This window comes from Xenopus tropicalis, chromosome 3 (genome assembly GCF_000004195.4).
Source record: "Xenopus tropicalis strain Nigerian chromosome 3, UCB_Xtro_10.0, whole genome shotgun sequence".
NCBI classification, from domain to species: domain Eukaryota; kingdom Metazoa; phylum Chordata; class Amphibia; order Anura; family Pipidae; genus Xenopus; species Xenopus tropicalis.
In genome coordinates, this window is record NC_030679.2 from 113,941,421 (window position 1) to 113,957,812 (window position 16,392).

Consider the following 16,392-nt stretch of genomic DNA (forward strand, 5'->3'; position numbering starts at 1 on the left):
GCCAGACAAGCAGCGTATGATTGGCTGTTGGTACAACTAGGTGCAAGCAGCTAAATTCTTGTCAAATATTTTGCCTTGCAAGACTATGGCAGATGCCCGTATCTCCCTGTCAGGAGGCAGGTATCATTATAGGGATGTTGCAAGAAGCCAGGTTCATAAGCTGATGTGGGTTTTGGGTTTCAAGATAGCATACACTTAAAGTATTTAGGAACAGATCAACTTAAAGTAGCAAGTGTATATCAATATCCTAACCAGGCTATTATTATGAAGATACATTGAAACACTCCGTAGGGATACATGGGAATACAGCAGGCAATATACGCAAGCACTGTATGCATTTCAGCCACGGCTATAAGTGTTACGGATGCAGTCAGATCCTTAGTTTAATTCAGTGATTTACTAAAGCACAAAAGCTCACTTCTTATTAACAGGATAAAATATTTGGTATGTGTTTTGCAACATTTATTTGCACCTCTCGTATCCGCAAATTCACAGTTTGGGCCATTTTGTGAAAAAGTCATTGTTATCTCAGAAATGAAGAGCAGGCTGTAATTTGTCAAATCTCAGACTATTTGCAGCACGACACACAGACTCATATGGATAGTGCAAATTGCTTTTCAAATACTAAAGGAGAATGGATCTCAGTTAAACAGGCATACAAATAACACCAAACAGAACAGAAACCCCTTTCTTCCACATCCCCTATCTACAATTACCCCTCTTTCCTTGACTTCTTTTTGCTGTCATGTTTCCTTCCATACATGCACAATATGTTTAGTAGTATCTATACTATACACAGGAACCTCTTTCCCACTGTGTATTGCATCTCCTAGAACTTATATATTTATTGTCAATGTCTAATTTATAATAATTGTACCCCTGTTTGTGTCTAAGCCTTGTAAAGCACTGCATACATTTTTGGTGCTACATTAATAAGTATAATGAAAGGGCTCCTTATTAAGATGAGGTAGTATCCGGATGTAGTTCAAACAGACATGGCACCAATGTTGCCTAACCGGGCATTATTGCAGCTCTCGGGCAAGGTAAAGCAGGTGGGGCCTATTTGATTGGTAGAAAGTGATATAATTGTAGCATACAAGCTCATTCAAAAAGCATGGATGGTGTGGAAAAGTGCAAGTTTCAAGGTATTGATATAGGAGAATAGAAAAGTTACTAGCAAGTTCATGGACAGTTGGGAAAGCATAAAGGTTCCCCATGCGCCTATGAAAATGCTGAATAAACCCCCATTACTCTTACTAAGGGCTAAGACACACAGACTTAGTAGTAGTAGCAGCAGCTACTCTCTCTATATGTTTTAGCAGAGGCAATTCCCAATATTCTCTATAGATGATTTCCTTGGATAACTACCTACAAACCTTTACTCTCTGAGACCTACCTTTGGTATACCCATTCACCTCTCTTTCAGTAAGCCATATACCTTTCTGTCAGTACCTATACTTTTTTGTCTTGAGCCCATCCCACTGTTTTTCTGGTGCATTTACAGTATTTGACATGAAGGACTTGTGTAGTGCCATTGGGGCTCTTACTAGGTGCCCAAGCTTTTTTGGTAATGCAGTGGGCAGAAGCTCATGAGAAATCAATTTTTGGCCCTTTGAGTCCCTATTTGAGTACATCGATTGCTTACTGAATAAATACAATGTATTTATTTTAGGATAGTTTGACATTACTGAGCACTGCTCAAGGCCTCCTGTCATTTTACATTTTTAATGTCCATCTAATGAGACTTCTACCCTTCTGCCTTCTGCTCTGTAAAACCCACTGTACTCTACTGGCTACTCTTCTGATTAACTTGGACATAAAAGGCTCTCCGTGCGATGCGACTGTTGCTTGCAATTCCCTCTGGATGCTATTTCCAAGTTTAATAAGTTGGACGCCATTCCGTGCAGTGCCTGGAGTGACCGCGAGCATGTTTATACAACTGTATGTGAGCATACATATGTGTGTAAATGTATTTATATTATAAATATACATATATTTTCTGCTTATTATTTATAGATCTCTTATTTATAGATGCTCGTGCTTTATAAATAAATGATTACAAAAAAACCCTTCTCTTTTTTATTTTTCCAACATGAAACCTTACGATTCTGCCCAAGTTTTATGAAGATGGAGAGCTCGCCAATCTACATTTTTTTGTGACAGTCGCAGTACAGAGGCGCAACAGCGGAGTGTATGTTGCTGAGAAAGCTAAAGGTGTTTGTGCAGCATTATATATCCTTGATGACAAGCCATGAAAAATGGGTCATTATAAAATTCATGCTTAGGCCGTACCCATCTCGAGATAATGTCATTCATCTCAGACACCACCGTAGACCGCTAATAAGCTCTCATTGCATATTCATAGACATGGTGCCTTCCTCATTCCAGCACTAAAGCAGAGGTAGTGGCGTACCCCCCCCCCCCCCCCCCCCCCAAGCCAAACTGTGGCAAGTACTGTTTTTTGTCATCTTGCTGCAATTACACTGTAAATGTGTTACACAAGATTGATTACTGTGATCTGTGGTTCAATTGTAAATTAGAATACAACTCTCCCTGGGGAACCACAGCCCTTATTTGTGATTAAGAGAAAGCCCCATAATAGGCTAATAGCCTAAGTTCTTTCTCTCTCTTTCTTTAAGGCCATTAGCTTGATGAAATGACGTTTTTTTTAGGTCGCCGCACAAGTGTAAACTGATATTTTAATGAACTGTATGGTGTTTACTCTGTAATTTCTACATTTGCATGCACAATAATGTCCCTTTATCTAGCAAATTTGTCAGAGGATAACTGTACATTTAAAGGAAGGTCTGGGATTTGTGTTCCCTTTCCAGGCAAATAAAAATGCGATGTTCCCACTGTCTGGTGTTCAGGCTGAGTATGGGGCTGTTGTTTCACACCTTTCATCACATTCTCGATATGCAATAAAAACAGTACTTGTGCCTGAGCGCAGCAAAAGCCTGGGCGAAACAGAAGGCATTCACATGCTCCCTGCTATACCCATAGCACTGCCGCGCCGACCTGAGAATGAGAGTAGCTCTGTTTGCGACTGAATAGACCCACAAGCTGAGCAGCCGCTTCCCAATTCTTTTGGCAAAGATCCCGAGATCTGATTGACGATTTGCAAGTGTGTCTGATTCACACTGGGCTACATTTCAGTCACCCCACTCTCTATACTCCTCTGCCACAAAAATCACATTTTATTCTGTGTTTTGATGGCTGACAGCTTACCCAGCCTGAAAAAAAAGGGATCATTTATCTTAGCAACAATGTTAGGGTAATTTGTATCTACCAAAGTTGTTCTATGTGGTTTTTTTTTTGTCTTGTGGTTTTTGAGATTACTTTATTTTTACAGTAGCCTCTTAACAATTTTTCCACCCTTATAGCAGGAGGCAATTGGGCGCACCAGGGGAAAATTGTCCTACTTAGTGCAATGATCAGCTCTTGACTGAGATTTAAACTAGGCCCAAGCATTTCTAGTACACAGATGCCCAAACAGCCCCCTATTAACCCAATAAACAATAACTGTCTATGGTATCTTACAGCAGCCCCTCGGGCATTTGCCAGAACCCACAGATTGCCAGTCCAGGCCTGGCAATGATTTCCCTGCTGTGGCAAATAGAACCAGAAGGTGCCAGCAACTGGAATATGCAGCAGGCAGACAACATGAATCATTAATAACATTGTTGGGTTGGGTTGTGTTGAAAAAACACAATCATGAATCAGAAAATGGGTAAAATAAAAGACTTAAAATATAATGGAAATTTATATCCAGTGTTTGTGTGTGTGGGGGGGGTGGGGGGGTTATAGCTGTGGTGGCAGGCCCCAGGTGACCAATTGGTTTTCTACTGGGGCCCACTGTGAGATCCAGTGGTATTTTGGTAGGCACGTGACACTATTGATTGCTAGTTAGGTTAACTAGACTTTTATGGAAACTTTGGATATTTTTGTAAAATGCTAATTATTTATGATACAGAAGAAATTGACTTGATTTGTATTAACAGTTCTTGGGATTCCTGGGGTTTGTATAAATAAGGATTTGACTTTTTATTCCTTCTGCAAACAATTGCTATGTCAACCAGCTCCTATAAAGCTGTCATTTTAAAAGCGGTAATTTACCTTTAAATTAACTTTTTCTATGATGTAGACATTGATGTTCTGTGAGAATTTGCAATTGGTCTTCATTTTTTATTTTTTGTGGTTTTTATGTTATTTAGCTTTTTGTTTAACCATTCTCTAGTTTGGAATATCAGTTCACTTGGTCTTATTTACCTTAGCAACCAGGCAGTTATTTGATGATAGACTGGTATATGAATAGGTGAAGTACCGAACAGGAAGATAAGCAATACCAAGTAACAATAAATTGTAGCCTCATAGAGCAGTAGAAGGATGTAGAAGAGGAAGGCAAATAATCCATAAACTATAAAACAAACAATGAAGACCAATTGCAAAGTTGCTAGGAATAGGACATTTGATAAGATATTAAAAGTTAACTTAAGGGTTAACCACCCCTTTAACAAGCAATTGAAATAATAAAATAATCAAGGAATAATATTATATATATCTATATGCACAAACATTATAATATGGGTACTGCTATAGTAGATAACAAAGTTGCTCCGTCCCTGAGTTTCCAGTGTAGTGCTGCAGTATTGAAACAAAAGGAAAACTTAAAAAGAAAGAATTCCCAATGTTCTGGGAGAATTACAAGGCTTCAGATGGAAATAATTACCGGTATTCACCCCATTTGGAACAACAAAAGATGTAAACATTTATTTCAGAGAAAAAAAGTTGAAAGTTTCCAAGCATTTAACCTTCCCTACCAGAGCAGCTGAAATACAGCATGTGGTGCCAATAAATATTATTAAAATAGGTCTCTCCTCTGACAATGGAAGTGTTAAGAGCTTACTGGGTTTCATTTCTTTATCTGGAATAAAAACATGTTCCATTCTCTATGCCTGACAAAGTGTTATTTCCTGTTAAAAGAAAACTATCACTGCCTTCCTTATCCTATTTACCTTTAATAGCAGAGGTGATTTTATTGTCATTCAGTGCCAGCCTAAGGCTACGAACTATGCACGAAATGCAGCAGATGTGATTTTCATATAGATTTTGGGTGCAACAATTCTGGATTGGTTCTACCATGTCAACCAGGTGTGTTATAATAAAGGTCCTGTCCTTTCCTCTTTTAATATAAACCACCAGGGCAACCATTAAAAAAAATGCACTGTACCTTTCAGGATCTATCCCTGTTAATAGAAGGCATCAGTGTGTTGTCCTGAACTAATAACAAAATTAGGCTACATGCCCAAAAGGGAATCCCAACTCATCAAGATGAGTTCCAGGAGTACAAAGAAAGCCAAATTGCCATCCTCTAGTCCAGGGGTCCCCAATCTTTCTTACTAGTGAGGCACAGTCAAATATAAAAAGACTTGGAGAGCAACACAAGCATCATAAAAGTTTATGGAGGTGCCAAATAAGGGCTAAGATTGGCTATTAGGTAGCCTATGTACACTATCAGTTTAAAAACTAACTACCTGGTTTGGGGGCACCGAGAGCAACATGTTGCCCTGAGCCACTGGTTGGGAACCACTGCTCTAGTCTAATCCATAACTAACCTTCGCACTGCCTGACTGCTTTAGGCCATGTAGGCATATGGCTGTAGTAAGTCTGAGGTCACATGAGCGAGTCTTTTCTGTTTGCCCAGTGCCACCCAGATGCTGCTCCTCAGAGCAAGTCCACATCATATGGGCCAAGCTGAGTCCTCCCTGTGGCCTAGCCTAAAGAGAAATTTCACTACATTCAAATCAAACCCAAGTTTCGTTCTCTGAACTAAAACATCAAATTCAAGTAAATGTATTTGTAAAAAAAATAAGAACTGTGTCCCACTTTTTCACTACACCATTTTATTATCTGTTACCCAAGATTTAAAGGCATGAAGCATGTTTTCCAAGAAAGTTGCTTTTTAAAGCCATCTATGACTTCAGCAGTGATGAGCACAGAAGTATTTTTGGTAAGGAACTGAAATGGAGCGTAAAATACACATTTTACAGGAACACACACATAAAACAACATTAAACCAACTTATTACAATGCATAGGGCTGTTATATGGAAGAAATTAGATGTTTCACAGAGGAAGCTACAAAATCCCAAAATCTGGAAACAATTACAGCAAATTCATGAGTAGTTAGCAAGCATTCCATATTGTGCTTCTCATCCATAGGCTGCTCTTACTGGGGGGAAAGCCTTCCCCGTTTCTCCTCTAACTCCTACTATCACTCATAGCATCTCCAGTGTAGAGCTCAACAGGCTTCTCTTCCTGCATTGCACTGTTATCTGCCATGATTTGTAAATATATTTTATTCCCACCTCCATGAGGAATTCATAGAATAATCTGAATAGTCATCAGAACACATAAAAATTACAAAGCCATTGGAGTGGATGTAAAAATTCATTGGGACAAATTAATAAAAGAGTTGTGAAATAAATATTAACCCTATATATAATTCTGTTTTTCTGTACCCAGAATTCTACCTGATTTTGGGGGCTGTAGTTTTAAAAAAAACTGAGTCCCTCCAGAGGAAAATTCAAACCCAGGGAAAGCATACTAAATCCATGCTGCTAATGCTCTCTTTGGAATTTAATACAGTTGGAAGTTTTCAGTTGTGTTTAATTGAATTGGGCATTGGTACATTTACTACATTTACCATTACCATACTTCATACCCAAATAAACAATAGCTCAGGTTCTGTCTGGAATCCTTCTGTTTGATCTATAATAAATCCTCCCCTAGCACTAAGTGTGAGTGCTAAACATAAGCACACATCCCAGCACTTGAATTGCCAAGACAGCTTAGGCCATGCCCTGATCCACTAACCCTGCCCATTCACACAAACCCACATTTACTTTTCCCTAAACCTTGTCCTTTTTGGGGTCCATGGTTCAGAATACCTTTCTATATCTGAACCATAGGATAGCATGTATATACACTGGAAGAAAGTGTAAAGCAATGCGATTGTTTGTCGATATGATCGTTCATCGCACAACGAGTGAAATCGCCTCGTGTATGGGGACCTTAATTGTGTTTTTCACCCTGATATGAAACCATATTCATTAAAGCTACTTTTGTCAAAAATCTGCTCCTTGCACTCTCATATAGTTGTGCTTGTCACACCTCAATCCTTTCTGCCTTCCATTCTGAATTGTGCACTACTGTGCCTATTTAAGCAGGGGAACTGTGGAGTTACCATCATCTCCAGACAAGGCAGTAGCTGCAGGGTTCCCTTAGCACCCTCCATCAATAGGCACGGCACACTTGTGCCAACAAATAAGGCACACATGTCACTCGCACGCCGAACATTGGAAATGATGCCCCTTTTGACTGCCATACATAAACCCAAATAGCTGCAAACATATTTTGTAGGTTTATAAATTACATTGCACATTTAGAAGGGCATTTTTAAGAACCTTTACTTTTCAGTTAGAAATTACACGCTTTGGCGCAAACTACAAAATGTGTAATATACAGACAAGCTACAGGTTTGAAGCACCCATATTAAATGTGTACAAAGGAATAGTTGTAGCTTTATATATACTTTTTCTCTTAATGGCCTTTATTACATTGTACCAATAATATTTTAAAACTTAAAGAAGCAGTACCCCTTCAAAGTGTTCTGCCTGGTGAAATGGCTGTAATGTGCATCTTATGCCGCATAAAAAATCTGCACAAGCTGCACAGAGCAGTGTCAGGGCACAGACCAGCCGTCTCCTTACTGCTATAGGGTAGGTGCTAAGGACAGAGCCCCATCGATATTATTAAGTTTATATGGTGTAATTTTTGGTGCATACTGACAGGCTAATATGTACTAATACACACAGCCCACTACCCCATTCTGTGTAGACACATAGAACACCATAAAGTTTGGTCCTGTATATTTCTATCTACTGTAAGATAATAATGATCTATATTTATTTTAATTTCATTTCATTGTTTTCTGCAGTTCACCACTACAGAAAATCACAGAAATGCCTGTGTTGGTCGTAAGAACTGCAATGAGCAGCCCTGCCATCAAACATGCAAAATAATGTTAACAGCTGGTATAAAGAATAATGTTAACAGCTGGAATAAAGAATGGAATTATCCTGCATATACTCACATGAAACAACTTGAGGTATAATATCACTCCAGATTCATGTTTGCAGATTCTTGGCCAATTCAGTTACCCTGGTCAGAATCACGATCAATGGCAGACTCTTGTTTATTGGCAGTAGGGACATTTTTGCCTTTCTTCATGTTGGCTAAAAAAGATAAAAATACCTTCTATGAGAATGAATATGAATTCTATAAATATTAGTTTCGGACTATCTCCGGGCATTCCAAGCCTTCATAAATATGCATCTGCACTTGATCTGTTTAAAGCTGGCCATATACGCTCAGATCTCAGTCTTCTTACAACTAACATTGGATATTGATCGTACATTTAAGTGCAATGATCTTAAACTAACATTCAGACTGAAATTGTAGGATAAGGATCTAAAAATCCAAATCAGAGGTTCTGAACATAAAATAGTTGGCAGACACCAGTCATATGAAAGTGACTTCCTGGAAATGCATTGTAGGTCCCCCAAGGATATCGGCAGATACACAATACATGCACAGATTTTATCGTTATGCGACCAAACTTTTTTAAACTTTCCAGTCGACCGATTGAAATGGTGGGTAAAATATTGGGCCGATTATTCAGAGCCCACACATGGTCTGAAAAATGTATGAAACTACATCTCATACGATTATATTGATGTGCCTTCCAGCTTAAAGGGAAATTTTACATATCCTTTTTTGTCAGTGGCGTTTGTTTTACAAATTTTGATTAATGATGGCAATTTCCAACTTCCTATTTGTGCCTGTATGTTACCCAACCACTTAGATTGTAAGCTCTACGGGGCAGGGACCTCCTTCCTACTGTGTCTCATACCACATGACATTGTTATTGTATTTATTTATTATAACACTTGTCCTCCCTGTGTGTAATTTTGTAAGATTGTACAGCGCTGCATACCCTTGTGGCGCTTTATAAATAAAGTTATACATATATACATACAATGACTGGCACAAATATGGTGCATAGGATGTTAGACATAGTAGTAGGAGCAACTATGACCATATTGCATATTATTCATGAGGTAATATCAGGTTTTCCTATTATAAAAAGTGGTCAGTGTAGAGCAGGAAGGGGGGGCATATGGAAAAGAGTAAGTGAAATGAAGCAGAGCTTTATGTTGGTCTGTTCAGCCTTAACCTCACAGATCTACAGCACTGAGCTTCCTGTATGGGCTTGATGAGGTAGCTAAAGGCTTTGGTGTCACACTGAATAGGTAAAGAAAGACTAGAAACCACACAATGCTAGGAAATAAGGGGACCAAGAGTTTGCCTATCCCAAGTATAGTCCATTATGGCAAGATTCCTAATCCTTAGCTGTAGAACCCAGTACCTTGACAGGTGACATTTCAAACTTGTTTTTGTACAGTTACATTACAAACATCTTAAGAAACTGTAGTGTGGGCTCAGGTTTGAAATATACTCTATACCAGTGCTGTCCAACTTCTACGGTGCCGAGGGCCGGAATTTCTCTAGCATACATGGTGGAGGGCCGCTAATGGAAGCCAGTTTTGACCACTCCCCCTTTTGAAACCACACCCACTTCAAACCACACCTATTTTATCACAATGGTGGTAGCACAGCAAAATCCCAAATGCTTGGTCCTTACTGTGGGGATATCAACCATCATTCGTATGTGAAAGAATTATGTCATATTAAGATATACCCTTAAATTCCATATGCTTCCTCCTCCCCTGTGGATAGCAGAGCAACCCCCAGTACATAATTACACACCTTAGGGACCATTTAATGGCTATTTCCAACTGCTAACAAACTCCCACAACAACCCCCTGCCAGGTTCACCTCCCACAAGCAGCATAGGGCAAGCAGAGTATGGCACACACAGGCAGCACTCTGCCTGTCCTATGCTGTCTGTGTGTGCCATACTCTGCCTGTCCTACCCTGCCTGGGTGTGCCATATTCTGCCTTCCCTATGCTGCCTCTGTGTGCCATACTCTGCCTGCCCTACCCTGCCTGTGTGTGCCATACTCTGCCTGCCCTACCCTGACTGTGTGCCATACTCTGCCTGCCCTACCCTTCCTGTGTGTGCCATACCCTCCCTGACCTATGCTGCCTGTGTGTGCCATACCCTCCCTGACCTATGCTGCCTGTGTGTGCCATACTCTACCTGCCCTATGCTGGCTGTATGTGCCATACTCTGCCTACAGTACCTATGTCTGAGGTGTGAAGAAGTGAACAATGGGAGTGATTACAGTCTGAGCCTGAGGTGTGAACACTGCAGGGGGTGAACAATGCAGGTATTAAAAGGTGTGAAAAACACAGGGGATTACATTTTTAAACAATACAGGAGGATTACAGCCTGAATCTGAGGTGAGAACCATGTAGGGGGGCAGTTAATCTCAGTACTGATACCATTTAATGCTTACTCAAAGGTAAGCCATCAAAGCAGCCAGACAGGTGGGGGGCCACACAGAGGGGGGTCACGGGCCGCATGCGGCCCGCGGGCCGCCAGTTGGACAGCACTGCTCTATACAATGCCATGGATCTGTAGAACCCCATAAATGTACACCTTCAAGCTAAGATTTGTTCTATAGAAGAGCAAATAAGCATTCTCCCAAGTAGTCTCTGTATGCTTGGCCGGCCTGGCACTGCTCTGGCCCCACAACCTGGGAACCCCTGCAATAAAGACTCCACAGGTTTGAATTAAGGATGGTCCAAATATTAAACCTGTTGGTGTCAGAGACAGACAATTTTTTGAATGCTTTAATATTAAAGCTGCAGAAAGATTTGGAGATTGGTAGTATCATCATCCATGAGCTTTTTTGAAAATATGTTATCATTGCTTTTGGATTTTAACCTGTTCCCTTCCAGCCATGTGGTTTCTTTCCACTTCGGCAACACAGCTCCAGAGAAGCTCCAATTCAAGCTGTGATATTTTAATTATACCTTGTGTGCATACAGTTGTCACGAGTCTGCATCTTACAATTCTGAGAGCAGAACTAAGTCCTATAATTTCAAGCTGTCTCCCATGCATCATATGTGCATTATTTGGCAATTTCTTAGACAGCTGTTAGCCATTAAACGCTGTGTCCTCTAGTTAAATGCTCATTGTAAATAATAAATTCCTGTTTTCCAAGGCCTGCATGATGTTACTTGGCATATGTTTTTCCAGTTTAGCTTTTCCCCCTTTTTGTATATAATGATAGTATCTTTTGTGATTTTCAGGCAAGATTTATCTGAGCATTTAACAATTACACAATGACCTAACATCAGAGTGCAAGTAACGGCACTCAACAGGATATATAATTGTCAGTTAATCAACAATTTTCTCCAAATCCAACCTTAAACTTCATATTTTATCTTGCCTGACTGGCACGGAGATACACTTTCACTTCCGCTAGTACATATGTGCTGAATTTATATAATACAAAAATGCAAGGGCAGTGGTGTAACAAGGCCTGGATTTGTGGAAAGGCCACAAAATCCCAGGCTTAGGGTTGCAAGACTTTAGGCAGCCCAGAAGCATTTTAATTCTTTCCAAAGCATTGGGGATGTGTAGCAGATTATGGGGCCGTCTAGCCTACGGGCTTCATAAACGATGACCTAGGCATGACTAGAAACTTATGAGCCATGTTGCAAACTTTAGTAGATAGATAGATAGATAGATAGATAGATAGATAGATAGATAGATAGATAGATAGACAGACTAGGGATGCACCGAATCCGGTTCAGGATTCGGCCTTTTTCAGCAGAATTTGGCCAAATACATACCTCTGGCCAAACCGAATTCTTTGTTTATATGGAGGCTGGAATGTACTAATATTTGTGTAACTTCTTTACATGGCCAGATGGAATGTACCAAGCAGCTGTGGCTTAGTGCGTATCACCATATTACTACTTCGGTGCAGAAAGAATGCATAGTAACCGCAAAGCATTATGCACCCTGCCAGACGACATCACACAAAGGGTTGGTTCACTTTTAACTTTAATTTTGATTATGATGTAAATATGATACTCTGAGAGAATTTGCAATTGGTCTTGATTTTATTTTTTGTGGTTTTTAGTGTGGTATTTCAGCAGCTATCTTTTTGCTAGGATCTTATTTACCCTAGCAACCAGGCTGTGATTATAATGAGAGACTGTAATATAAATAGGCAAAGGACTAAATAGGAAGATAAATAAAAGGTAACAATAAAACTGTAGCCTAATAGAGCAATATTTTTTTGTCTGCTGGGTCAGTGACCCCTATCTAAAAGCTAGAAAGAAGCAAATAAGGAAGGCAAATAACTAAAAGACTCTAAAAAATAAATAATGAAGACCAATGGCAAAGTTGCTAGGGAAAGGACATTCGATAACATACTAAAATGTAACTTAAAGGTGAACCACCCCTATAATGGCCACAGTGAGCTCAGTAAGAGTATTGCAATATGAACCTCCCTTTAATGAATCACGTTCAGATGCATAAAGGATAAGCAAGAACTGACAAATCCTTTTTGTTCTGGGTGTAGGAACATGGGCGCAGGGTGTTGGAGATGCTAAAGTACTAAGCAAGTTTATTTAGGATCTGTTTCATGCACACGTAGCACCGAGGCACATCACACCTGTACACTATACCTGGTCTGGGAATTTTCCCTACTTCAATATTGCCTGAAATAACAGCTAAAGGTATATATAGTATGAGCTAGCTATGCCTCTTGGCACAAACTGAGCTATTTTGCAGCTTGCACAGGCAGTGACACTTTGATACCTATCCCCCAGAGTCCATTTAGGAAACTCTGTGATTAAAAATGGAGAAATTCCACACGCTTTGTTATTCCAAGCTCCTGCTTTCCTTTAATTGAAGAAAATGAGATAAATAGAAATTGGATTTTTCTAAAATAACGTCTGAGGCGCTTGCTTGCTTGCCTTTCAGACATAAGACGGGATTTTTTTGGCCAAGAAGAGAGTTCAATTACTTTAGTGTGGTACATTTAAACAGTTGTGCTTAACAGTGCATTGTGTTTGGCAGGGGGAAATATGTTGGCCAGACACGTCATTTCAAATGTGTTCTCTGAAAACCCCAGCAGATTTACACAGTTTGAGGAGTGTTGGCTGTGATTTGTGTGCAAAGAGAGTGAGGAACTGTTCTTAGTGGACAGAAAGCTTGCCTATATTTTAAATTAAATTTTATAGAGAGAAATAATGTAAAATCTAAACGGCGACTAAATAGTATTACCTGAAATTTCCTATAGTTTCTGTATATGCAGGTTTTTAGTATAGCACTGTGTTATAAATAAGGCAGAAGATGCCTCTTCCAGCACACAGTGGGCTACGACTGGCCTGGCAACATAGGCAAAGCTTTCAGTGTAGGACTGCTTACTGTATGGTCACTGGGGTCACAAGGCTCTGAGAGGCTCAGCTTTGTCCTGTTTTCTTATTTTACATTCCTCTGCATGACATGTTACCGGCACAGAGGTACAACAGCCCTGTGGCAGCCAAGGAATTCATACTGGATGGAATTTTTTAATTACCTTGGCTCCTCTGAAGGTGTAGCCCCTCAAACTCAATTAAATGTGTTCAAAGTGCTCTCCTGAGCATGTTTGCAATGTTATTATTTGTTTTTAGATAGTGGTTTATGCATCTTTATTTCGGGGCCTCCCTGCATAGGCTTGACATGATGTATCATACCAAGCCATACTCAAAAAAGATCATGTTGTTCCACAAGGTCAAGGATTTTTAAACATGCTCTATAGCAGTGATAGTGTTGCGCCCAGTGGCCTCAAATCAGGGGCTTATTTTTGAATTACTGGCTTGGGGGCAAGTTTTGGTTGCATAAAAACCAGGTGAACGACAAACAGAGCCTCCTGTAGGCTGCCAGTCCACAAAAGGGCTATTAAGTAGCCAATTATAGCTCTTATTGCTACTCCGAGGAACCTTTTTCATGCTTGTGTTGCTCCCCAACACTTTTTCCATTTAAATGTGGCTCACGTGTATAAAAGCACATTTTTTAACATCCAAAAAACTGACAGTTGCCCATGATGTGAACCATGATCCATGCTTCCTAACAGGCCTACAGGAGACATGAAGTTATCATCCAGATTGTGCTATAGACAATGGGTATCTCAAACAACCAAAGCTCTGGATCTCTGTGTTACAATATGTACTTTCAGAAAGAGAAATGCTTACCTCCATGAAATCAGGCTACAGACCACTGAACAGATTCCTTTCATGGCAGGGCTTTCCCCAGATACCTGGGTCCTGTTCAGGCTGGCTACACACTTCCATAGGTAAGATTCTTACTTGAGTGCTGTAAATATAAAGGGAAATGGCTGAGAAATTAAGAAAAGGGGAAAAGTGTTTTATATTCCAAACTGAAGCCGTTATGAATGTGAAAATTCCACTGCTGTAGTACTAAGGATTCTGCATGATATACTTATTTCAGATTGTATTGGGAGACTGTCACAAGGGTTTTAAATGATCACATCATAGCGTGACTGCATTGGAAACCACTTACTCAAAGTGACACACCAAACACACCTAATTATGAAGAATACATCATATAAATACATTGCTTTGGTTTGGTTTGATAAATCAATCAGCCACTATTCTGTTTGGGAATTCATATTTAGGCAATTTACAGGCTTTGCCCAATCACATAATATAGTATAACTAAACTGAAGAAGGTAAAGTACTTATAGGCATGGTAAACACCTAAATACCTTTCTGAATGTTATGAGAAATCACCTGGACTAGCAGGGAAATCACCCAATCACAGCTGGACTACAGGGATCCATATTCATGCTGGGGATATCTGCTCCAAAGGACAACATTAAGGGAAACTGCAGTGAATAAGACAAGAGTTATATGTATAGACATGACAGCTTATAAAATGTACCTATGCAGTGCCACAGAGCTTTCAGGGCAGCAAGGCCCAGTCCAACATATTACATTTTTATGCAATAGAAAAGTAACACTTACATGCACAATATGTACAACATTTCTGAATGGAGGCCTTATCCTCCAGTTAATGTCTAACTGTCTATGTTTGATGATGCTGTTCTGACTTGCTACATTTATGTACAAGCCATACAGAGTTCCACCTGCGGTTCACAGAATAATCTGCAAGTAATGAATAAACAGGAGCAGAAATAATAAGTAGCAATAAGGAATAGCAGAAAGCTCCTTGTTATCTACAAAATATCTTTGTAGATCTGAAAATGAAATTGCTGTTGTAAGCAAAATTAAAAATGTATAATACAAACAGGTCATATTTCTTTTGAAAAAATTGTTATGCGGAAATATTGCCATAGTTTTACTGGTCAGATCTGTGCCCCTCAGGCTGAGTAATCACCAGTGCAAAGTTTGGACGAGGTTGAGGTCTGTCTGGCAACGGTAAATCCGCCTGACAAGGGGACTCCTCAATTTCCTTTCGCCTTCAGCCATCCCTCTGAACCCCATTGTTACATACATTAATAAAACACCAGGAGACGGTAATGGGTAAAAAGAGGCCACAGCATTTATTTACATTTTATCAAATAAATAGGACCTTGCCAGCCTCACCCCAAGGCAATATTCGAAGCCAGAATTCCATAAGAGATCGCTACTATGCTCTGCTGTTCCTTACTGAAGACTTGAGATCAGCACTATGTCATTATATCCACCACTGAGTATTAGGCTGCCTCTACCTACAGAGAGGATGGCCCCAAACTCTGCTACCAGCAGGAGCTGCATCTCCCACCATGAGAGAAGTTCAGCAGCCCTGCTGCCGGTCCTGAATCTGCAGTGCCTCGATGATAGGAAATCCAAGCAGGCTGTCACCTAGCACAAGCAGTAGTAGCGTCTGTATCAATCAACCCACCGTGCAGTCAAAGGAGAGAAGCTCCTTTCTCCCTCTTCTAAAATTTCCTGTGCAGTACTCTGGCAAGGTCCTACTGCTGCTGTGACAGAAACAACTTAAAATACATTAACATATATCCACTGTTTTGATCCAGAGGAAGGCAAAAAACCCAGCCTGAAGCCTGTGCCAATTATGCCTCAAGAGGGAAAAAATTCCTTCCTGACCCCACCTGGCGATCGGAAAATTCCCTGGATCAAGGATTTGACTTTTATTTAACATAAATAATACCATGCAGACTCTCACATTCATACTGTATAGTGTTACCGAAACCACAATATAACAGTGCATATTGGAAAACATTCACATTCTGTTATTAACAGATAATATGAGAGCATAAAGAAGAAAATATCCTGGCATTTTACAAAATATGCAAAAAAGAGGGGAGGGTGGGTGGGATGT

General features: G+C 40.0%; 1 long non-coding RNA gene across 9 annotated transcripts in view; it reads right to left on the reverse strand.

Annotated features, from left to right (window-relative positions):
• LOC105946774 overlaps positions 1-16,392 on the reverse strand; it is a 55,295-nt gene that overhangs the window by 7,925 nt on the left and 30,978 nt on the right. For 5 of the 9 annotated variants that reach the window (XR_001170225.3, XR_001170223.3, XR_004222060.1 and 2 more), the window contains exons 7-9: positions 14,841-14,935; positions 14,283-14,403; positions 8,155-8,296 (exon numbers count right to left, since the gene is read on the reverse strand). This is a non-coding gene — a long non-coding RNA (uncharacterized LOC105946774). Of the gene's footprint in view, positions 1-8,154; positions 8,297-14,282; positions 14,404-14,815; positions 14,936-16,392 lie in introns of all 9 variants that reach the window. The other 4 variants (XR_004222061.1, XR_001924254.2, XR_001170230.3 and 1 more) reach the window with 3 other exon arrangements.